This window comes from Suncus etruscus, chromosome 20, assembly GCF_024139225.1.
Source record: "Suncus etruscus isolate mSunEtr1 chromosome 20, mSunEtr1.pri.cur, whole genome shotgun sequence".
Classification (NCBI taxonomy): domain Eukaryota; kingdom Metazoa; phylum Chordata; class Mammalia; order Eulipotyphla; family Soricidae; genus Suncus; species Suncus etruscus.
This window is the reverse complement of record NC_064867.1, coordinates 16,080,814-16,105,029: the sequence shown is the minus strand read 5'-3', so window position 1 is coordinate 16,105,029 and position 24,216 is coordinate 16,080,814. Positions and strand designations below refer to the sequence as shown.

The following is a 24,216-nucleotide window of genomic DNA, read 5'->3' as shown; positions in this document are numbered from 1 at the left end:
CACTATTTCCTTTGAGGTGCAGAAGCTTCTCAACTTAATATATTCCCATCTGTTAATCTCTGTTTTCACTTGCTTGGAGAGTGCAGTTTCCTCCTTGAAGATGCCTGAAGTCTCAATGTCCTGGAGAGTTTTGCCTACGTGTTGTTCTATATATCTTATGGTTTGGGGTCGGATATCGAGGTCTTTAATCCATTTGGATTTTACCTTCGTACATGATGTTAGCTGGGGGTCTAAGTTCAATTTTTTGCAAGTGGCTAGCCAGTTGTGCCAACACCACTTGTTGAAGAGGCTTTCCTTGCTCCATTTAGGATTTCCTGCTTCTTTATCAAAAATTAGGTGATTGTATGTCTGGGGAACATTTTCTGAGTATTCAAGCCTATTCCACTGATCTGAGGGTCTGTCCTTATTCCAATACCATGCTGTTTTGATAACTATTGCTTTGTAGTAAAGTTTAAAGTTGGGGAAAGTAATTCCTCCCATATTCTTTTTCCCAATGATTGCTTTAGCTAATCTAGGGTGTTTATTGTTCCAAACAAATTTCAAAAGTGCCTGATCTACCTCTTTGAAGAATGTCATAGGTATCTTTAGAGGGATAGCGTTGAATCTGTATAACGCCTTGGGGAGTATTGCCATTTTGATGATGTTAATCCTGCCAATCCATGAGCAGGGTATGTGTTTCTATTTCCGCGTGTCCTCTCTTATTTCTTGGAGCAGAGTTTTATAGTTTTCTTTGTATAGGTCTTTCACATTTTTAGTCAAGTTGATTCCAAGATATTTGAGTTTGTGTGGCACTATTGTGAATGGGGTTGTTTTCTTAATGTCTATTTCTTCCTTATTACTATTGGTGTATAGAAAGGCCATTGATTTTTGTGTGTTAATTTTGTAGCCTGCCACCTTGCTATATGAGTCTATTGTTTCTAGAAGCTCTTTGGTAGAGTCTTTAGGGTTTTTCTAAGTAGAGCATCATGTCATCTGCAAACAGTGAGAGCTTGACTTCTTCCTTTCCTATCTGGATTCCCTTGATATCTTTTTCTTGCCTAATCACTATAGCAAGTACTTCCAGTGCTATGTTGAATAGGAGTGGTGAGAGAGGACAGCCTTGTCTTGTGCCAGAATTTAGAGGGAAGGCTTTTAGTTTTTCTCCATTGAGGATAATATTTGCCAATGGCTTGTGGTAGATGGCCTTAACTATATTGAGAAAGGTTCCTTCCATTCCCATCTTGCTGAGAGTTTTGATCAAGAATGGGTGTTGGACCTTGTCAAATGCTTTCTCTGCATCTATTGATATAATCATGTGGTTTTTATTTTTCTTGTTGTTGATGTTGTGTATTATGTTGATAGACTTACGGATGTTAAACCATCCTTGCATTCCTGGGATGAAACCTACTTGATCGTAGTGGATGATCTTCTTAATGAGGTATGAATCCTATTTGCCAGGATTTTGTTGAGGATCTTTGCATCTGCATTCATCAGCGATATTGGTCTGTAATTTTCTTTTTTCGTAGCATCTCTGTCTGGTTTAGGTATCAAGGTGATGTTGGCTTCATAAAAGCTATTTGGGAGTGTTTCCACTTGTACAATTTCATGAAAGAGTCTTGCCAGGATTGGTAGTAGTTCCTCTTGGAAAGTTTGATAGAATTCATTAGTGAATCCATCTGGGCCTGGGCTTTTGTTTTTGGGCAGACTTTTGATTACCATTTTTATTTCATCAATGGTGATGGGGGTGTTTAGATATGCTACATCCTCTTCTTTCAACCGTGGAAGATTATAAGAGTCCCAAGAATTTATCCATTTCTTCCAGGTTCTCATTTTTAGTGGCATAGAGTTTTTTCAAAGTAGTTTCTGATTACCCTTTGAATCTCTGTCATATCAGTAGTGATCTCTCCTTTTTCATTCCTAATACGAGTTATCAAGTTTCTCTCTCTCTCTTTCTTTGTTAGGTTTGCCAGTGGTCTATCAATCTTGTTTATTTTTTTCGAAGAACCAACTTCTGTTTTCATTGATCTTTCGGATTGTTTTTTGGGTTTCCACTTCGTTGATTTCTGCTCTCAGCTTTGTTATTTCCTTCTGTCTTCCTATTTTTGGGTCCTTTTGTTGAGTGCTTTCTAGTTCTATTAGCTGTGTCATTAAGCTACTCAGGTAAGCTCCTTCTTCCTTCCTGATGTGTGCTTGCAAAGCTATAAATTTTCCTCTCAGTACTGCTTTTGCTGTGTCCCATATGTTCTGATAGTTTGTGTCTTTATTGTCATTTGTTTCCAGGAACCTTTTGATTTCCTTCTTGATTTCATCTTGGACCCACTGGTTATTGAGTATGAGGCTGTTTAACTTCCAGGTGTTAAAGTTTTTCTTCTGAGTCCCTTTGGAATTCACAAATAATTTCAGAGCCTTGTGGTCAGCGAAGGTAGTCTGTAAAATTTCTATCCTCTTGATCTTATGGAGGTATGTTTTATGTGCCAGCATGTAGTCTATCCTGGAGAATGTCCCATGTACATTGGAGAAGAATGTGTATCCAGGTTTCTGGGGATGGAGTGTCCTATATATATCCACTAGGCCTCTTTCTTCCATTTCTCTCCTCAGGTCTAGTATATTCTTGTTGGGTTTCAGTCTGGTTGACCTATCCGTGTTGACAAAGCAGTGTTGAGGTCCCCCACAATTATTGTGTTGTTATTGATATTGTTTTTCAGATTTGTCAACAGTTGTTTTAAATATTTTGCTGGCCGCTCATTTGGTGCATATATGTTTAGGAGAGTTATTTCTTCCTGCTCTACATACCCCTTGATTAATATAAAATATCCATCTTTGTCCCTTACAACCTTCCTGAGTATAAAGTTTGCATTATCTGATATTAGTATGGCCACTCCAGCTTTTTTATGGATGTTGTTTGCTTGGATAACTTTTCTCCAGCCTTTTATTTTGAGTCTATGTTTGTTCTGACTATTCAGGTGCGTTTCTTGTAGGCAGCAGAAGGTTGGATTGAGTTTTTTGATCCATTTAGCCACTCTGTGTCTCTTAACTGGTGCATTTAGTCCATTGACGTTGAGAGAAAGAATTGTCCTGGGATTTAATGCCATCTTTATATCAAAATTTGGTGTGTCTTTTGGTCAGTCTTGTCTTAGATTAGGTCTTTCAGTTTTTCTCTTAAGACTGGTTTTGAGTCTGTAAAGTTTCTGAGCTGTTTTTGTCTGTGAAACCATGTATTCTTCCGTCAAACCGGAAAGTGAGTTTTGCTGGGTACAGTATTCTAGGTGAAGCATTCATTTCATTCAGTCTTGTCACAATATCCCACCACTGCTTTCTGGCATTTAGTGTTTCTGGTGACAGGTCTGCTGTAAATCTCAAGGATGCTTGCTTGAATGTAATTTCCCCTTTTGATCTTGCTGTTTTCAGAATTCTGTCTCTATCTGTGGGATTTGTCATTGTGACTAGGATGTGTCTTGGGGTGGTTTTTCTTGGGTCTCTTTTGGTTGGTACTCTTCGAGCATGCAGGATTTGATCACATATATTCTTTAGCTCTGGGAGTTTCTCTTTAATGATGTTCTTGACCGTTGATTCTTCCTGGAAATTTTCTTCCTGGGTCTCTGGGACTCCAATGATTCTTAAGTTGTTTCTGTTGATCTTATCATAGACCTCTATTTTCATCTGTTCCCATTCTTTGACTAATTTTTCCATTGTCTGTTCATTTGTTTTAAGTTTTTTTTCCAATCTCTCCTGTTGTATGGAATTGTTATGTATCTCATCTTCCACAGCACCAAGTCTATTCTCAGCTTTTGATACCCTGTCCCAGAGCTTATCCATTTTTTTTTTTTTGGTTTTTGGGCCACACCCAGTAACGCTCAGGGGTTACTCCTGGCTATGTGCTCAGAAGTTGCTCCTGGCTTGGGGGACCATATGGGACACCGGGGGATCAAACCGCGGTCCGTCCAAGGTTAGCGCAGGCAAGGCAGTCACCTTATCTTTAGCGCCACCGCCCGGCCCCAGAGCTTATCCATTTTGTCATTCACTTCGTTTACTGATTTTTTCAGGCCTGTTATTTGACATGTTATTTCAGTTTGGAGTTTTGTGATTTCTGTCTTCATATTTCTTGATTTTTATTAGTGTTCTGTTCTATTCTATTCATGGTTTCTTTGAGTTCTTTGAGTATATTCCATATTGCTACTCTAAAGTCCTTATCTGAGAGATTGATTAGTTGGTTGGTCGTTAACTGGTCATCAGAATTGTCATCTTCATTCCCTATGTCTGATGCTGGCCTGCGTTGTTTCCCCATTGTCACACTTGTATTGTGGGTTTTTCTACGTGTTGTGGTGGTATTCATTGGTTATATGATGCAGGCAACACACTTCTCTGGCTCCGCCCTTTCTGGATGGGCCGACTTGCCTCCAAGGTAGGGGAGTCCTCCGTGGATGAAGCCTCACACAGGATCAAATCTTAGGCCGAAGCACGCAGCAGAGAAGACAGTCTGGAGAGAAATTCTTGCTTCTGTGATCCAGTACAGTTCTTAGTGTGGTTTTTTTTCTTCTTGTGATGGTGTTCTTTTTTTAGAAAGAGCGCACGGCTGCGTAGCGAAGTGGAGCTAAGTGCCTTCTGGAGCCTCTTTTCAGCCCACTCTCAGGAGGTTTACGCAACAGGATAGCAGAGAGACACACACAGGCAGCACTCACAGTTTTTCACAGTCGGGCCCCACTGGTCAGGCGTAGTTTTCACTCGCTCGCTGGGCAGCTTCAGAATGCTGTAGTTTTGGGGTTCACTTCCCAGGACTCTGAGGAGAGTCACTGGCTCGCTGGGTAGCTTCCGAATGTAGTTTCTTTGGGGTTCGCTTCCCAGGGCTCTGAGGAGAGCTTCCAGAGTTCAGGAAAGACAGAGAAGGGTAGGACAGGGCTCCCTTCCGGTGCTCAGTTTCCTCAGAAGAAGCACAGCCGGGTGGAGACTCCGCAGGTAGAGCAATCAGCACTCTGCCTGGAGACCCCCACATCCAGCCATTTCTTACTCACTCACTGGCTCGCTGGGTAGCTCCCGAATGTAGTTTCTTTGGGGTTCGCTTCCCAGGGCTCTGAGGAGAGCTTCCAGAGTTCAGGAAAGACAGAGAAGAGTAGGACAGGGCTCCCTTCAGGTGCTCAGTTTCTGGTTCGCTGGGTAGCTTCCAAATGTAGTTTCTTTGGGGTTCGCTTCCCAGGGCTCTGAGGAGAGCTTCCAGAGTTCAGGAAAGACAGAGAAGGGTAGGACAGGGCTCCCTTCTGGTGCTCAGTTCCTCAGAAGAAGCACAGCCCGGTGGAGACTCTGCAGGTAGAGCAATCAGCACTCTGCCTGGAAACCCCCCACCTGCAGCCATTTCTCACTCACTCACTGGCTCGCTGGGTAGCTCCCGAATGTAGTTTCTTTGGAGTTAGCTTCCCAGGGCTCTGAGGAGAGCTTCCAGAGTTCAGGAAAGACAGAGAAGAGTAGGACAGGGCTCCCTTCCGGTGCTCAGTTTCCTCAGAAGAAGCACAGCCCGGTGTAGAGTCTGCAGGTAGAGCAATCAGCACTCTGCCTGGAAACCCCCACCTGCAGCCATTTCTCACTCACTCACTGGCTCGCTGGGTAGCTCCCGAATGTAGTTTCTTTGGGGTTCACTTCCCAGGGCTTTGAGGAGAGCTTCCAGAGTTCAGGAAAGACAGAGAAGGGTAGGACAGGGCTCCCTTCCGGTGCTCAGTTCCTCAGAAGAAGCACAGCCCGGTGGAGATTCTGCAGGTAGAGCAGTCAGCACTCTGCCTGGAAACCCCCACCTGCAGCCATTTCTCACTCACTCCACATCCAAACTTTATAAGTGAATGTTTTAAGTCCTTGAAGAATGTTGTCTAAATTTGGACATAGATTGCATTTAATCTATAGTTTTTAGGTAAGGTGATCATTTTGATAATATTGATTCTTTCAATCCATGAGCATGAGATTTTTTTTTCATTTATTACATATTCTTCACTTTCTTTTCTTTTTTAACAATTTTGACGTTTTCATGGTTTAGGTCTCTCAACTCTTTTATAAAGTTGATTCCTAAGTACTTGATATTTTTTGACACTATTTTAAACACGTTGAACTTTTTCTCCTCTGATTCACTATTTGTAGATAGGATTGAAACTTATTTTTGTGTATACTTTTTAGCTGGCCATGCTGTTGTAGTGATTATTGTTTCTAAGAGCTTTTCTTTTGTTTTTAAATTAATATTCTTATTTAAGCACCATGATTACAAACATATTTGTAGTTGGGACTCTTTAGGCTTTTCAATGTATCATCATGTCATCTGCAAATAGAGATAGTTTGACTTCTACTTTTCCAAATGAGATTCCTTTTATTTCCTTCTCTTTTCTGATTGCTAGGGACAAGACTTCTAATTCTATGTTGATTAAGAGTAGAGACAACAGACATCCTGACATTGTGCCTGGCCTCAGTGGAAATGCTATCAGTTTTTTGCCATTAATAATAGTATTGGATATAGGTTTTTTATATATAGTTGTTACTATCTTGAAGAAAGTCCCTTCCATCCCTTTTTGCTGAAGGTTTTATTTGTGAATTGGCATTAGATCTTGTTAAAAATTGTATCAATAGATATGATCATATGATTTTTATCTTTTCTTTTACTGATGATGTTAATTGATTTAAATATATTGAATTATCTTGAGTTCCTATGATGAAACTCATTTTATCATGATTTATGGTATTTTTTGATGTGCTGTTAGAGTTTGGTTTGCTAAATTTCAAAGAGGATTATTGCATCAATCTTCATCAGGAAACTTGATCTGTAATTTTTTTTGGTAGTATTTCTCTTAACTTTGAGCATCAGCTTAATGTTAGTTTCATAGAAGTTGTTAGAGAGTGCTAACATGTTGATATTTTAGAAGGGTTTAGGGATAATGGCAGTAAATCTTTTCTGAATATTTGATAAAACTTACTTTTTGGGGGCCTTGATTTTTATTCTTAGGAAGATTACTACTGTTTCAATTTTATTGCTTATGAATGGCCTGTTTAGACACTCTTTTCCCTCCTCGTTCAGTTTTTGGAGATGATATATTACTAGAAATCTGTCAATTTCTTCTAGGTTCTCTAGTTTAACAAAATTAAGTTGTTTATAGTAATCTCTTGTGATGTCTTGGATTTCTGAGTTGTACATTGTAATTTTTTTCCTTTTATTTCTGGTCCAAATTATTTGAGAACCCTCTTTTATTTCTTGTGAGTTACAAGAAATAAATTCTGTTTCATTTATCTTGGTTTCTATCTTATTAATTACTGTTTTGATTTTTATGATTTATCTTCATCAACTTTAGATTCCTTTATTGTTGGTCCTTTAAATATTTAAGGCATACATTTACGTTGTTGCTTTTATTTTTTTCTTCTCTCCTTATGTTTGTCTATTGCAAGCAACCTAAAGGAAATTATTAGAGACAAGGATGAAAACTATGTATTGATCAAGGGAACAATAGGCCAAGATATATTAGCTCTAATCAATACACCAAATATTGAGTCAGTAAAGTTTGTAAGACTTTTGTTCATAAACTTAGATAAATACATTGATGGAAATATAATAGTAAAGAAAAATTTGAACAAGCCACTTTTAAATACTAGATAGATAAATGCTGCAGAAAGAATATCAGTAAGAATGTAAGAGCCCTAAAGGAGAAATTAGAAGAGATGCTACTATTGGATGTAGACAAGGTCTTTTATCTTCAAAAAGCCGAATACACATTCTTCTCAAGTGCCCAATTAACATTCCTTGTGATAGATCACTTTTTAAGGCATATGTCTAGCTTACATAAATTCACAAACACAGAAATCCTACCAAGCATCAGATAAGACCACAATACCACAAAGATAAAAAATGATTATAAAAAGAAGATGTGGAGAAACTCTAACAACTGGAGACTGAGCAACTGTTCTTTAATAGCAGTTGGATCAAAGAAAAAAATCAAGGAGGAAATTAAAAGATTTCTTGAGACTAATGTCAATGAAGAAACAAGTTACAAAAATCTAAGGCACATAGTAAAAGCAGTAATTGGGGGAACTTATAGGATCTTCTCTTTTTATTGAAGTTAATTCTCCTACTTATGCAAAGCAAATTTTCTGGGTGAACCCCAATGCCTACAGTATTCTAAGATCAGATTATCTCTTAGCTAAGTAATTTTTTTTCTGCACTTATTAAAAGATATTTTATTGTTCATATATTGTTTTTGGTGTTCCTTTTATGTCTTCTCAATGTTAATTTATTTAGTAAGGGGTCTTTTCAAAAATATACTATTTTCCCCGAGAGTTCTGAAAAATAATTTTATTCTCCTTAGTACCAGATGCATGCCAAAAAATAGGATTTAAAAAAAGAAAAGAAGAAAATTATTCTCTTCTGTTAGGCTATGTCATATGTCTTATACAAATTAAGAGTACAACAGTTCTCTCACTGGTATGCATGTACTGGCAGTAAGGTCATTTTCAGTGCCAATTGTAAATAAAAGATCTGATCTGAGTGTCATAAATTCATCCACAACATACGGCACCTAAGTGATAAGAGAGATTAATTTAAATTTTATCTTCAATGCCATCACCATAAGGGATAAATTCTTTCAAACCTGTACATATTGATGAAAAAACAGCATCCCTCTTTTGCCATATCTTTCCTTTACTCAACAGTCTGCACGATCGCTGTGATCTTTAGAAATAAAATGTTACAAACATACAAGGTAAATATAGCTTATAGTAAAAGGTAACAATTGACATTCAAGGTTTAACAGCCTTTCCTCCTTTTCTTAACATCTTGCAAAGAAGTAACACTTCATCAGTGGCCGAGTGACATATCCCAAAGCATTTGAATTTTTTATAGAAGGTCTTGGGTTATAGAAAGTCATTTTGAATCATCACTTGGGATTGTGGTATTTAAAGGTCATCAGAAAAGCATCTTCTCATCAGAAAAGCATCTACCTGACACATAACATCAATGCCAACTTCTTGGTATATGAACTGATAATACATGTTGTTAAAAGCATTGTGTGACAAATGGAAATAAGAATGTTTGGTGTCTAAAGTTTCTTCTTCTTGTAAAAATGGAACAGATAAGGTTCAATGGATTTATTTTTCTACCTCCTACTATATGTTAACATTCTTTTAAAAATATTAATAGTAAAACTAGGGCCGGAGTAAGACATTTGCCTTGCCTGCACTAACATAGGGTGAATTGATCCCCAGCATCCCATATGGTCCTCCAAGCCAGGAGCTATTTCTGAATGCATAGCCAGGAGTAACCCCTGAACATCACCTGGTGTGGCCCAAAAAGCAAAACAATATATTAATAGTAAAATATAATAACCTTGAATGAAGTTCTTAACCACTGGTAAGGTAAATTTTAGTGTTTGTGGCCAGATTTAGAAATGACAATGAAAGGGCCAGAGCAGTGGCACAAGCAGCGGTAGAGCATTTGTCCCTGACATCCCATATGGTCCCCCAAGTCAGGAGCAATTTCCTGAGACCATAGTCAGGAGCATTACTGGGTGTGGCCCAAAAACAAAACAAAACAAAACAAAAGTGTTAGTAAAATAAACTTATGCACTGGAATGAGAAAGAAAAAAATCAAATATAAAATATAATACAGTAACTTTGTGGGATCACATATCATTGTTTTACCATGGGTCTCTGTATTGCCCTTCTAAAACTCAATTTTATTCTTGTGAAGTAACAATACCTATGATATTAAATATATATAGAAAATCAAAAATAGATTAGATGACATGGTTGACAGCTAATATAAGAGATAAAATAAGAAATTCTAAGAAATCACAATAGTCAGTGCTATGAACACCTACTTTTTGTCTTAGGAGCTATTGAAGATGTAGGGTTTTTCATTAGAATTTGATTTTTGAATAATTTATTAAATTATTCAAATTTAATTTTATAGAGTCATAATCCCTTCAACCAAGCTCAAACAGGGCCTCCTCTTCAGCCTCCCCTCAGTCTCCTTTGACATAGGATCTGTACAGAAACCAGGATCTCTAATTAAAGAAACCTGAGAGCAACAAGTGTGATTATGAAGACCTTTTACTGGGACCACAGAGAAAGATTTTGGCATTGGTCAATTTAGCATGCTTGGAGCCTGTAGTTAGTCTGATGCCAGGATACTTCATGAGTAAGGTCTCCCAGTTTTTAAGGCCAAAGGTTTTTCTTCTTTTTTTTTTTTAATTTTTATTGTGGTCAAAGTGAATTACGAATCTTTCACAGTTATATTTAAGGCACATAGTGACAATGAATGAGAGGCATTCCCACCACCAGTGTTGTCCTCCCTCCAACCTTGTTCCCGACAAGCATCCCATATCTCCCTCCTTTTTATTTTTCCCCAAATTTTGCTGTGCCAATGCAGACAACAACTGCCACACACACACACACACACACACACACACACACACACCCCTTTTCTTATCGTATCTTTAAAATAAAAAGAGAACTTACTAAACCTTCTCCTATTGTATTAATGACTTCATTGGAGATTTAATAATTTCCACAAATATACTTGCTACTGAGCTTTCTCTTCCCTTTTTTCTTCTCTTCCATTTTTTAGTTTTTCCCGCTATATTCTTTTTATTTTTCTCAATAACTTTGCTTTCCCTTATCTTAAACAAATGTATTATGATCAATTATGTCAACTATGTGATGCATTTTCTTTAAATTTTTTAAAAAACCAACACATTTAATTTTATATTTTGTGACTATAAATATTTCCAGAGCTTTTTATTCTTTCTTCAGCATATGTGAAATGCACAGTAGATTAGTTATATTTACACAAGTTACAATTTAAAAGTTCTATGTTCATTTACATTCACTATTTTTAGTGTCTATTATAGAAAGTAGAAAATATCTAATCATCTGCTCTAATGAACTTAGTGTAATATTAGGATTGTTAAATCCTTTGTTAAATTTGGTGATATTTGAAGAAGATATCAGAATATCTTTAATTTTCTTTTTCTTTTTTTTTTGGGGGGGGCACACCCGTTTGATGCTCAGGGGTTACTCCTGGTGAAGCCCTCAGAAATTGCCCCTGGATTGAGGGGACCATAACTTAACAATGTTTAATATTACCTGAATTTTCACTGCTCTTTTAAATATCTCCAATGTCATCTTTGATCATTGAATTAAATCTAAATAGAAAGAAAATTCTGATTTAGTAAAAGAAATATCAGGTAAGGGGAAAAAGTCAGGTACAAATCTAATATCAAGCTGCATCACTTGTTTTGTACTCCCACAATACACAAGAATCAAATATATGTTACTTCTCTTGCAAAGATTTGTAACTTAAAACTACATTGATACATGCACTATGTCAGTGGCAGCAGTGAAATTCATATTGTTTTTATGTGAAATGCACTGTTTTATTGCATTAATTCACATTTAATGTGTATACAGTAATAACCATAAAATATGATAACCAAAGTTATATATTTTCTTCAGAATATTCATTTAAAAAGCTTTCAAAAGAGTGAGTAAATTAAAATATCAGTCAGTTTACCTGCAGGATATAGAGCAAAAGTAGAAAGCAGTATAATATCCTTTATAAGCCAACCATTCCTCTCCATATAATGTTTTTACACCTTGCTGATAAAATATGATAGTCATAACTCTGTACATATTTTTTAAGTCTGGTATACAAAACAAAGGTTTCCAGAGTGAAGGAAAATATATATCAGTAAAATTGCATTACTCACATGATTAGAGTAGGAGAGTTGAAGGCAAGAAAAAGCAGTGAAGGTTGAAGTCCTGATGCCCCTTTTTAGGTAATGGATCACAGAAAGGTGAAGCCCATGAAGACAGGAAGTCTTATATAAGAAATAGAATTAGGAGCTGGAGCCATAGTGCAGCGGTAGAGAGTTTGCCTTGCATGCAGTTGACCCAGGAAGGACCTCGGTTTGATACTCTGTGTCCCATATGGTCCCCCTAGCCAGGAGCTATTTTTGAGAGTATAGCCAGGAGTATACTCCAGGGTGGTCCAAAAACCAAACCTCCTCCCAAAAAGAAGTAGAAGAATTACCAAATAAGCAGGAACCCAGAATGCAGAAGACAAATAAAAAATCCTCTACTATATTGAGGGCAAAAATAAAAACAGAAAATAAAGAAGCATACAGTATTTAATATATAAGAAAGAAGAACCAAAATAAAGTGATAGCCAATTCAAACTATTGAACAAAAATGGTTCTTAAAAAATAATTTCTTGCATAATTTCTCTTGATCTTCTAGCATTTGAATATTCTTGATATTTCAGTACTCTTCTCCATTATACATACAAAATGTAATTGTTAAATTAAGACCAAATTCAATACTCAGCTTCTAATCTACATTTTTCAAGAAGGCTTTCACAATAATTATGACACCTTCTTTCTACTCTTAGTTGTTGAAGTATGATTCCTAGCATTTTACAATTCATATATTAATTATTTTCTTCATTAAAATTTAAAAATAATTTTTCATGACTAAACATGGTTTCAGTTTATCTATGAATCGTGGTCTAGTTAAGTTATATAAGTTAGTAACATTTCTACAACTGGATATTTTTATCATTGCTTAAAATAATTTTTTGTTTGTTTTGCTTTGTTTTATTTTGGGGCCACACCCAGTGACACTCAGCTGTTACTCCTGGCTATAGATTCAGAAATTGCTCTCGGCTTGGGGTACCATAGGGGACGCTGGAGGATCCACTGTGTTCTGTCCTAGGTTAGTTGCGTGTAAGGCAAATGCCAGACCGCTTGCGCCACCACTTTGGCCCCTAAAGTAATTTTTATAAAGATATATCATATACAAATAATTATAAGTAAGTTAACCACAAAAAAAGGTACAGCATTAAGAATAAACCATATCTTTCAATATAGCCAAAAGCTTTCCTTTCTTTTTTTCCATTAGGCAAAACATGCTAATTTATTTTATTAGTCATAATCCACAATTTCTATTCAAAATATATATTGAATTATCATAATTAAGTAATAAGTAAAAATATAAAGGTAGATAAAACATATGAAGATAAAGAATAATCATTTCTATAAAGGCATAAGCTATAACATTTTCTCTAATTTTGTTTTGTTTTGTTTTTCGGCCACACCCAGTGATGCTCGGGTGTTACTCCTGACATGCGCTCAGAAATCGCTCCTGGATTGGCGGGCAGTTTGGGACACCAGGGGATTGAATTGTGGTCCATTCTAGGCTAGCATGCACAAGGCAGATGCCATATGCTTGCGTCACCACTCCAGCAATGAATGTCCCTTTTGCTCTACATCCACACCAACACTGGTTTGCTTGGGGCCAACGATATGTGTCAATCACACTGGTGTGAAATGATATTTTGATGTTGTTTTAGTTTGCATTTTTTCTGATGTAAGTGATATTGAGCATTTTTATATACTTTGACCTGCTGTATATCTTTAAAAAGAGGACCAGAATTAAATCTGGGTGAAGAAGCAAATTTCATAATTCCTGTATTACCTATGACAAGATAGTGCTCTAACAGGAGCAACTAATTTTGAACATATAGGAAAACATAGTACATTGTTTTCAGAAAGCATTATTTATTTCAATTATTCTTATTGATAGTAAATTAATTACTAGTGCTTATTAATATTACCTATAAATAATATTATACATATGTCTTTGTTTCTGAGTACCTCTATAGGATGAATACTAACATAAGAAATGTAAATCAAGATGCATGCTTTTTAAAAATTTTAGTATAGCATCTTTTCCACCAACAGAAATATCACATGCTAATACCAAAGAAATAAGATGGGGAGTGATGTTTGTTATTACTGGAAGTTTTTGGTATTAAGTGTAAATACATATCTGTACAACTTTCTACTGAAAACACATATGTTTATTCATAAAGATTTTATTTACATGTCCTTTGCCCATTTATCCAAGCTAATTGGAAGTGTCTAACAATTAGCATACTGTAAACTGCTCTAAGCATTTGATGTATAGGCCTATCACTTGCAGGTAGAATATTCTACTAATAATCTTCAATATTTGGTAGTTATTCTACCAAGTGAATAAATAACTGAATAAATAAATGAATAAATAATATAATAAATATTCTACCAAATGAATGAATAGCTTCAAGTCGTTTGATTAAAGTGTGTCCCAGAATTACCTCAAACAGGTTAACTGTGATTGGCATAGTGATGCCTTGCTTAATAAAATGTCCCTTATTAACTCACTTTTCTTTCCTGTCTTATTTTCTCCTATCTGTAATGGACATTCAAATCCTTATTTCAGAGTATGATCCTCAACAATACAAACTAAGATAATATATTTTTCTTTGATTTCATGTTCTCTCTCTTATTTTAATTTCTTTATTGGGAATAATATTGCTAGTAACCTTTATAAAGGATCAAAGGGAATTTTTCTAATTTTTGTGTCAAAAAGTCTATACATATTTAAAATGAGCAAGATATATAAAATGTTTTTATTTATAATAATTCTATAAATTTATGATAATTTACCAAATTATGTTATCTTTAATTTTCAGATGTGCCATTCCATTTCTCCAGTTTTCAGGGCTATTTCCAAGAAGTTCAATGTGATTATAAAACCTCAAATTTTATGGTAATATATTCTTTCTCTTGAATATTTAATAATATTTATCTACATTTTCTATACTTCAGTTATGCCATAGAAGTATTTTTAACTATTTTTTCAGTCATGGATCTGGGTCTCAAAGAATTCTTAAAAAATGAAAAGTTATTTCCTTCAGATACGCAATTACTTCGGTGTTTTTGAATTGTTTCTTTTGGGGCCACACCAGGTGACACTCAGGAGTTACCCCTGGCTATGCGCTCAGAAATCACTTCTGGTTTGGGGGATCATATGTGATGCCAGGGGATTGAACTGCAGTCCTATGTCAGTGCATGCAAGGCAAATGCCTTGCCACATGTGCCACTGCTTTGGCCCCAGATATGCAATTACTTCTTATAGTTTAAAAATCAATCACTTTTATTTTTTCCCTGAAACTCTCATTGTTTAGTTATTTAAATAACTGAATTTTATTATTACTGTGAGACAATATTTCAACTCTAGTTATATATTTATAATTTCTTTTGAATTATTTATTCTACATCCTACTTAAATTACTATATAGATTCAATGCAATTCTCATCCAAATTCATGTGAAATTCTTCAGACTTAGAGAAGTCAGTAATAAATTTTTATGGAATCAGAAGAGAAATAAAATAGCCCAAACCATACTTAAAAATTAGAATATGGAAAGTATTTCATGACCTGTATTAAAACTCTACAATAAAGTAACAGTGATTTAAAAAGTTTGGTACTGGAATAAAAATATGATCTCTGAATAACAGGTTAGATTTGAGTATCAAGGACAAATACCTTATCGACAGCTAAGTTTCAACTGAGAACATAAAATGGAATCAACATAACCTCTTCAACAAATAGTGATGAGAAAACTGGATAAGCACATAAAATATTAAAGCTGGATTCATATCTCACACATTACACAAAAGTCAATTCAAAGAAGATCAAAGACATTGTGTTCATATAGGACTCTATAAAGTACATTGAGGAAAATATAAGCAGAAGTCTCCAAAATTTGTACCTCAAAGGGTTCCTTAATGATAATATACTATACTGGACAAAAGCAGCAAAATAAAAAAAATAAACAACTGGAGCTATATAAATGTAGCAAGTTTGTTTTTCGTGGCAAAAGAAACATGAGGTAAAATTGAAAAAAATAATTAAATGGGAGAAAATATTCACACTAAACATATCAAATAAAGGATTAACATCCAAGAAATATAAAATTCTCAAAAGATCAACATAAAGTTCAAAACACTTTTTTTAAAAAAAAGGGAAATGAACAGGTACTTCTTGGGTAAAGGGAACTAGGCAGATAATCAATAGAAACATGAAAAATGTTCATAATCACTTATCTTTAGGGACTTCCCAAATCAATAACACAGTGAGATATATCAAACCAGTGAGAATGAGACATATCAAAAAACTGGAAATAACCTGTTTTATCAAGGATGTGCTTAAAAAGGTATTCTCTTCGATTACTGGTGGAAATACTGTCTTGTACAAACACTATGGAAAACACTGTGCAGTTTTTTTTTTTTTTTTTTTTTTTTTTTTTTTTTTTTTTAGTAAACTAAGAATTGAGGTGCCCTAAGATCTTGAAATTTTATTTCTGGGTATTTATCTCTAGGTTAGAAAAAAATTCATTCAAAATGAAGTATGTATACCAGTATTTATAGCATAAATTAGTACAATAGGTAAGGCATGAAATCTGTCTATATTTCCAGTGAAAGATTATGAATATGGGGTTAATATACGCTATGGAATACTATATAGCTGAAAAAGGTGAAATTGTGCAATTGTCTGCAAGTTGGGTAAAACTGGAAGATAATGTTAGGTGAAGTTAAGCCAGTAAAAATGGAAATAAAGATATATGTGTTAAGTGAAAAAAAAACACAGGATGATCTTGTTTATCTGTTGTATACAGAGTAACTGGACAAGGAAATGTAGTAAAGTGGGCATGGTAGAGCTATGCTATTACTGAATTCAGAATATATGAAAGAGGACAAAGAATAAAAGGAATCAAGATGAGAGTAAGTAGAGATGAACAGTAAGAAACAGGGGTTGGGGTCAAGGGCTTCAGGTACATCAGTGGTGTAGAGCAGTTATATAGCAAAACCACAATGAAAACAGGAGATCAAACCCCAACAATCAAACTTAAAAATGTACCTGTCTAGAGGGGTTTGGGGTTGTAGGTGGCATACTCAGGAAACTGGTGGAGGGAAATTGAGACTGGTTGTGGTACTGGTGTCATAACATTGTAGGCCCAAAACTCAAATATGAACAATGTTATAAACCATGGAGTCTAATAAAAACGTCAAAATTAAAAAATATATAACTATAAAATGTTGACTAAAATATTTACTCTCCTCATATCCTCTTTTAAGTTTCTAACAAGAAGCCTCGGAATTATAACATGAAAATATGGTGGTGTTTAGGGAAGGATTATTGAATGGGAAAAGTCCTTTTTGTTTTTGGTAGGTACATCTATGGGTGAAGATTTAAGCTTATTTAGCTTTCCATTGCTTACTTCAACTAAAACTCAAAATATAATTGCTACTATCAATAATAATAAAACTGGCACCTTTAGATTTAGTCAGGATATTTAAATCATTCCAGTTATTCTAAAGAGAGCTTATCTATCTACATGTATCTATATTTATATGTTTCTGATGAAGTTTGGGTCATATACAGCTATGCTCAGGGCTTACTACTTGCTCTATGTTCAGGGATCATTCCTGGTGGTGTTTGTGTAACCATATGTGGTGCCTGAAAGTGAAACTGAGTCATCTTCTTGCAAGACAGGCTTATCTCTCTGCCCTGAAACAGAAGAAATCAAACAAAAGAGAATGTTTCCAAAAGTTTTAAAAGAACTATAGAATAAAAAAGAAAAAGGATGAGAATTTACTCAAAAATCAGTACCTGACAAGTCCTAATGCAGAGGTATTATTATCTTTGGAATGAACTGATAACAGGATCCAGAGTGTCTCAGGGGACCCACAGGTTGTTTTAATGAGCATTCTGGGGTGTCATTAGAATCACAGCTACTGCTCCTATCAAAACCACTTTTATTGTGGTTCTGCAGGAAATCAGGAGGTGCACCCATGCTGATTCTACAAAATACCTGGTTCCAGTCTTGCTGATGCTGCTAGAATTGCTGCTGAGACTTCTTGAGACCATAGTTATTTATTTCTGCTGTGCCTAACCATGCCAGTAATGCAGCACCTGGCAGTCACCTACACTCACTCACTTTTGTCACTGCTGCTATAGGTACTTTAATCAATTAGTCTCTCAGCCCATGGTGCTAAGACTTTGTTTTAGTTGCTGCCACCCTGAAAGCAGAAACAAAGGAATACATATATTTTTTCTGTTTTAATCTTAAATCATTATCCTTCAATAGTTAGCAGAGACTAATTAGAAATTAAATGGAAAGGGCAAAACTTTATTACATTATCTTATATAATCGTCAAAAAAATCAATGAAAGTATGCTTGAATTTTGCTATTACTTATATTTTATAGATAAGGAATCAGAGTTGGACAGATGTTGAATACCTGCCTAAGAGTTCCTAGCTAGGAAAATGTCAAGTGCAGGACTCTATCTTGGATCAATTTCTATGTCTTTTATTAATTATTTGGGCTCACACCTAGCAATGCTCAGGATTACTCCTGGATCTACAATCAGGAATCACTCCTGACAGACTCAAGTAACCATATGGGGTTCCAAGTATCCCAGTCTGGCAGTGTTAATCATCCTTGGTCATCATTCCTTCTAAATTTTTGAGCAGTGTTTTCCCACAGCAGAGCTGTACCGTTTTCCCATAGAGTACTTTAAATATACTGGATAACAATCATTTACTTATGAGTGTGAATATTTTTTCTCCCATGCAGTTATTATGTATTTTATTAAGGATCAATAATAGATTCTAATTCATCTCTCAATCTTCTTCAATTTATTTACTTAAAGTGGCATCTAACATCTCCATGGTAGAATGTAAAATCCAAATCTCAACTCCTGCTTGATATTCCTCTGCTATATTAAAATCTTATTTTTTTAAACAAAAAACAATGTTGAACCTTATATTCTCTAGAGAATGACTTCTCTCTACTCCTCTATAGAGATCATACATGTATGTTATAGGAAAGATAAGAGATGATAAGGTAGGAGTCACTGTTACTATAATTGGAATTGTGACTTGTAAATTTTGTTATGACCCTTGAATAGATTCACTCTATCAGGACTGTATCTTCATTTTAGAGTTTTTCTTTTATTGGCACAATTTCTCATTTCTTGATCTAGCATGTATGAGGAGTTTTAAATTTTAGGTGGTTAAAGAAGTATACACTTATTTAAACTGTCTTTTGTAAGTCCCTGTAAAACATATAAATATATGTTGGCATCTAGAGCTATATACCTATGCTTCTGAACATATCATGAAGGAAGAAAATCCTGTCCTCCAGAATACTAAGTAAAAAAGCTTATTTTACCATGATCACATTAAAATAAACAGGTCATTTCTTTACTCACCCTATTTCCTACCTTAATTGAAATATTCATTCCACATAGATAGTAAACAGATGGTTGTGTCCCAGTGAGCAAAGAAAATTGGGAGAATTGGGTCTTCAAATGCTCTCAGTATTTTCTATTTCTGTTATTTTGTCTTCTATACATGCAATCCTGGTCCCTATGATCATGTCTGCCCTTCTGTCTTGGTGATGGAATTAATATATACTACTTGTGTGATTACTTACATTCAGTTTCTGGGAGCTGCTGCCAAAATGCAGACTTAAAAAGGGCATGATGTGAATAGACTTTTCAGGGAAACTGTACTCATATTTTCAAGTAATACATCAACATTTGTTCTGCTTTTTGAACAACTTCTTACTTCATGTTGGAATTTATTAGTCATTCTTGTTCTCAGTTGATTAAATTTGTTTGTGGTTGCCTCCAAGATTATGTTGACATATATTTCTCCTTACAAACTAGTATCAGCACTTGCAGATAGGAGCTGATGGAGAGGATGAGTGGAAAAAAGTGAGTTTGATACTTTATAAATATGATTTTTCCATCCCTTGTCTCCTTATTCTGTTTTGCCTAGATTGGGAACAAATGAACAAAGTGAGATTTGGTTTAGGAAGATAATCCTATTACTTTATAATTTAGGTTATTATATTTTAGAAATAAACAATAAAAATTACTTGGATCCACTTGGAAATGGATTATGTTCCATGAATTGTTTTAGGCACAAATTAAAATAAGAAGGAAAATATGAGCTCCTTATAAAAGAATATTCTGATTAAATGTGACTGGTTCTCCTTAAATCTGGACACTTCTGCCTAATAGGATGCATGGAAGACATGCAGAATGAAAAAAGCTGGTAATTTCTTTGAGATGAGAAAGTTTGAGTAATTCTAATTTAATTTGCACAATATAATGATCATGTCTGTTACATCCTTATTACTGGATCATTTTATATTGTAAGGAGGAGATAAAATGCAATAACCTTTAGTAAGAAAAAAATAGAATGTAAGTCTTACAAGAGCAGGTCTATGGTTGCTTGAGACACTGCTATGCTTTTAGTGTTTAGAGCATTGATTAGCTCCTGGTGTGCCACTCCATAAATATCCAAGAAGACAGGAATTCAGAGGTAGCAAAGTTTCTATTTAACTAAAACTGAATTTAATTTAAAAAGGGATATAAATGTGTGTACAACAACCTCAGTAAACTAGAAATTTTGTATTCTCTTTTTTAGTATCTAGGGATGTGGGAACATTCTTAAGTGCCTGCCCGGCATGTTGCTTAGAGGATTATTTGGTTGCTATTATAAGTACTACAGTGTTATAAAATTCTTTACTTTAATTCTAGTTGATCAGTATTTATTGTGTTAACTAAGTTGTTTGTAGTGTAAAAAATATAGAATACCCTCTCAATGTTTTTATGAATTTGTAAGCACATTATTTCTCTAATTTATTTACATTTATAAGCATACACTATATCACCTTTGTCTTAGTTCTCTCAGGGTATCAAAACAAGATAAATATGAGAACTATCCTGACTATCTTGGCTGTGTTGGGAGCTTCAAGTGAAGGCAAAGGTAAATGGGTCCTGGGTTGTGTAAACAAATTCACAGTAATAGACAAAACAGAACCTAGAATTCTGATGCATTTATTTGCTAAACTAAAATTTAAATTGCAAAAGCAATCCTTTCTCAGGAGAAAAAAAAAGGACAACTCTATTAGTGGAAATGTTCCAAGTAGAATGATCAGAAATACAATTTTTAAAAGACAGCATCAGCTAATATTTTTAAATGAGTGATAGCTTAGCTAGCAACTAATCTCTCACATCTATAAAATTTGGCCCGGAAATATATCTTCAAAAAACACACAAAAAAGAGGTTGTTGGGTAGATAATCTCATTCTCTGAAGTTCTAGAACAATTAGTACTAAGTTATAAGTTTTATAACTGTAAGTTATATCTGTAAGTTTTATTTTTGTTAATGGTGAACAGTACTGTCTTTTCTCCAAGGCTCTATCTGATTTACTTGAAAGGACAATATCTGTATTACTTAACAAATAACAGTGGTTAATGCCAGAGTTATTACTTCAAAGTTAAATGCAAACAAATGTGAAATTTCTTTAAAATGACTTTTTGCTTAGTATCTTATTTAGCACAACTGATTTAGTGGATATATTCTAGGTAAAGTCATAGATTACTTAAGTCAGTTATTACCAGTCTCGTGATGACATTTTCTCTGATCTCTGCTCTCTTAGGAGTGTCAAGAAAGTATGTAATAATTGTATCATTCTTTATATGTATCTATAGCTTAGCATTGGAAGCTAATGGACCAACTGCTCTTATTTCCTTTATTACAATCTTTGTGTGTTTGGATTTCAAACCACAGAAAAGTTTCGAAGTGTTTTTTTGTTTTGATGGTGAGCACATAGGTAGGAAATAATGTAATTCAGTGGGGCATCCCCTTATTATATGCTGTCTATTAAGGAAATATCAATGACTCTGCCAGAATCCTACATGTGGGAATCTATTACACTGGTCCTATTGAAGACAATATATATACAAGCTCTCAGCATTTCCTAGGGGCTCACTGAGTTCTAATCTACATTACCTGTGAAAATAGGAGATACTGCAAGTTCTCAAGTCTAGTCACTTGGCAAATATAGAGGGCCACATTCTCTTTCTACCTTAAGGGTATACACCACGCAAGTGCCCTTGTGTTAGTTGATACATCTCAGTCAGACAGATAAAATAGATGTGACAAATCCAACAGACAATTATTTTCACTCTCTGATGCTGAACAATGACTTAGAATCATAGGTTTTCCCACATTTTAAATTTATCTCAGTGATAAGTATATGTTCACAGGTAATGGACATCTTTCTATTTCTTATGTAGGAATTTAATAAAAATATAGCTATATGTCACATATTTCTTGCATCTTTGATGATCTCTTCAAGAAAAATTCACATAATTTTACTTAAATTTTTCTAGTATAGTTTAGGTAACATATTTTCAATACTGTCAATATTTATGGCATTGCTATGCAAAGTTACTGCCATTTCCAAAATGCCCAACACTGTTCATTGATGTCTTTTTTGATACTTTAATAAAGGGCCAATGGGCAAGTTGCATACCTTTACCTCAGAAATGAGTAATCATTACTGGTCGTGTGTGTGTGTGTGTGTGTGTGTTTGCGTGCATTTATGTGTGTGTGTGTGTGTGTTTGTGTGTTGCTTGATTCTGAAAAGAGCTCTGACCAAAGTCTGTCCATCAAACACCATAATGACCATGGACTCAATTATTCTGAAAGATGCTGAAGAAGGAATATTAAACAACTCTGTGTGCAAGATGCTCCACAAACCATGTTTGTATTTTCATTCTCTAAAGGAGTATGCAAGTTTTTAAGAGAGACGATGTCATATAGAAGCAAAAGAGGGAATGAAGTCCCAAATTATTTGAGGACTCTAAGAATTGGTAGTTTTAGCCTCACCTTCTCAGAAGCTGCTGAAACTATGTGTAGTTGAAACAAGAATCCTTGGACAAGAAATGCCTCTAATTGACCTGAATATTTATTCTTCTTGCCATTTATATTTCCTACTTACCTTGCCCATCATACCAAGAAAGTTATATGAATTCCTGATCATTTGCCCCCTGGGGCCAGACAACTGGGGCCAGTCTGTGTTTGGAAGGGAACAGGAAACCTCCCTTCCTTCCCATTAACCCTCCTTTTCCCAAAGCAGTAAGATCCAACAACCATTCATGATTAAAACCTTCATCAAAATAGTTGTTGAAGGAACCTCCTCAAAATAGTAACAGGATCTATAATAAACTTATAGCCTACATTATGCTTAATGGTGAAAAACTAATGCATCCCTACTAAGATCAGGCACAAGGCAAATAGGCCCATTGTCTCCACTCTTATTCAACAGTTTTAGAAGTCTTAGCAACAGCAATCAGGCAAAAGAAGGAAATCAAAAAGATCTCAATTGGAAAAGAGGAAGTCAAACTATCTCTATTTACATATGACATGATGATATACATTGAAGACCCTACAGAGTCAAAAAAGTTCCTAGAAACAATTAGCCTATGCAGCTAAGTGGCCAGCTACAATCAATACACAAGTCGGTTGAATTCCTTTATAGAAATAATGACTCAGAGGAGAAAGAGTTCCATAAATATGTCTATGGCTTCTGCTTCTAAAAGGCAAATGACTACAAAGGCAATGATTACTTAACTTTTGTAGTAAACAATTCTTACATTAATGAGTTATGTTTGTTTCTGAAACAATTTTAAAAAGGGGCCGGAGAGGTGGAGCTAGAGGTAAGGCGTTGGCCTTTCAAGAGCTAGCCTAGGACAGACAGCGGTTCTATCCCCCAGCGTCCCATATGGTCCTCCCAAGCCAGGAATGATTTCTAAATGCCCAGACAGGAGTAACCCCTGAGCATCAAACAGGTGTGCCCCACAAAAAAAAAAAAATGAAAAGGGATCGCTTCTCGGCCTTTTGGCTAAGATCAAGTGTAGTATCTGTTCTTATCAGCTTAATATCTGATACGTCCTCTATCTGAGGACAATATATTAAATGAATTTTTGGAGCTGGGAGTCAGAAGAGGAGCTTTCTCCGTCTGCTCCATGCATCAACCTGGTATTTCAGTATTCTAGGAACGGTGCACCAAAAAAGAAAAAATAAATAAAAAATAAAAGGGGACAATATAGCATGATAGTTCAGGGTGTACACTCTGTCCAGATTACCTTGATTAAGCTGTATACATTAATTTGCTTTAAAATCAACAATGATTATTGTAAATAGTGCTGCAACAAATATAGGTGTGAGGAAGGGATTTTTGTATTGTATTTTTATGTTCGTAGGGTATATCCCTAGGAGTGGTATAGCTGGATCGTAAAAGAGCTCAATTTCCAGTTTTTGGAGGAGTCTCCATATCACTTTCCATAAAGGTTGGACAATAGCCAAACTCTGGAAATAGCCAAGATGCCCTTCAACAGATGAATGGCTAAAGAAGCTGTGGTACACATACACAATAGAATATTATGCAGCCATTAGGGGAGATGAAGTTATGAAATGTTCCTATACATGGATGTGCATGGAATCTATTATGCTGAGTGAAATAAGTCAGAGGGA

The 24,216-nt window shown here is 35.2% G+C and overlaps 1 non-coding gene across 1 annotated transcript; it reads left to right on the top strand.

Moving 5' to 3' along the window:
* The first annotated feature begins 23,564 nt into the window (after nucleotides 1-23,564).
* LOC125998519 (U2 spliceosomal RNA) lies at nucleotides 23,565-23,754 on the top strand. The gene has a single exon (XR_007492068.1). It is a non-coding gene; the product is annotated as a U2 spliceosomal RNA (small nuclear RNA).
* Nucleotides 23,755-24,216: the final 462 nt, after the last annotated feature.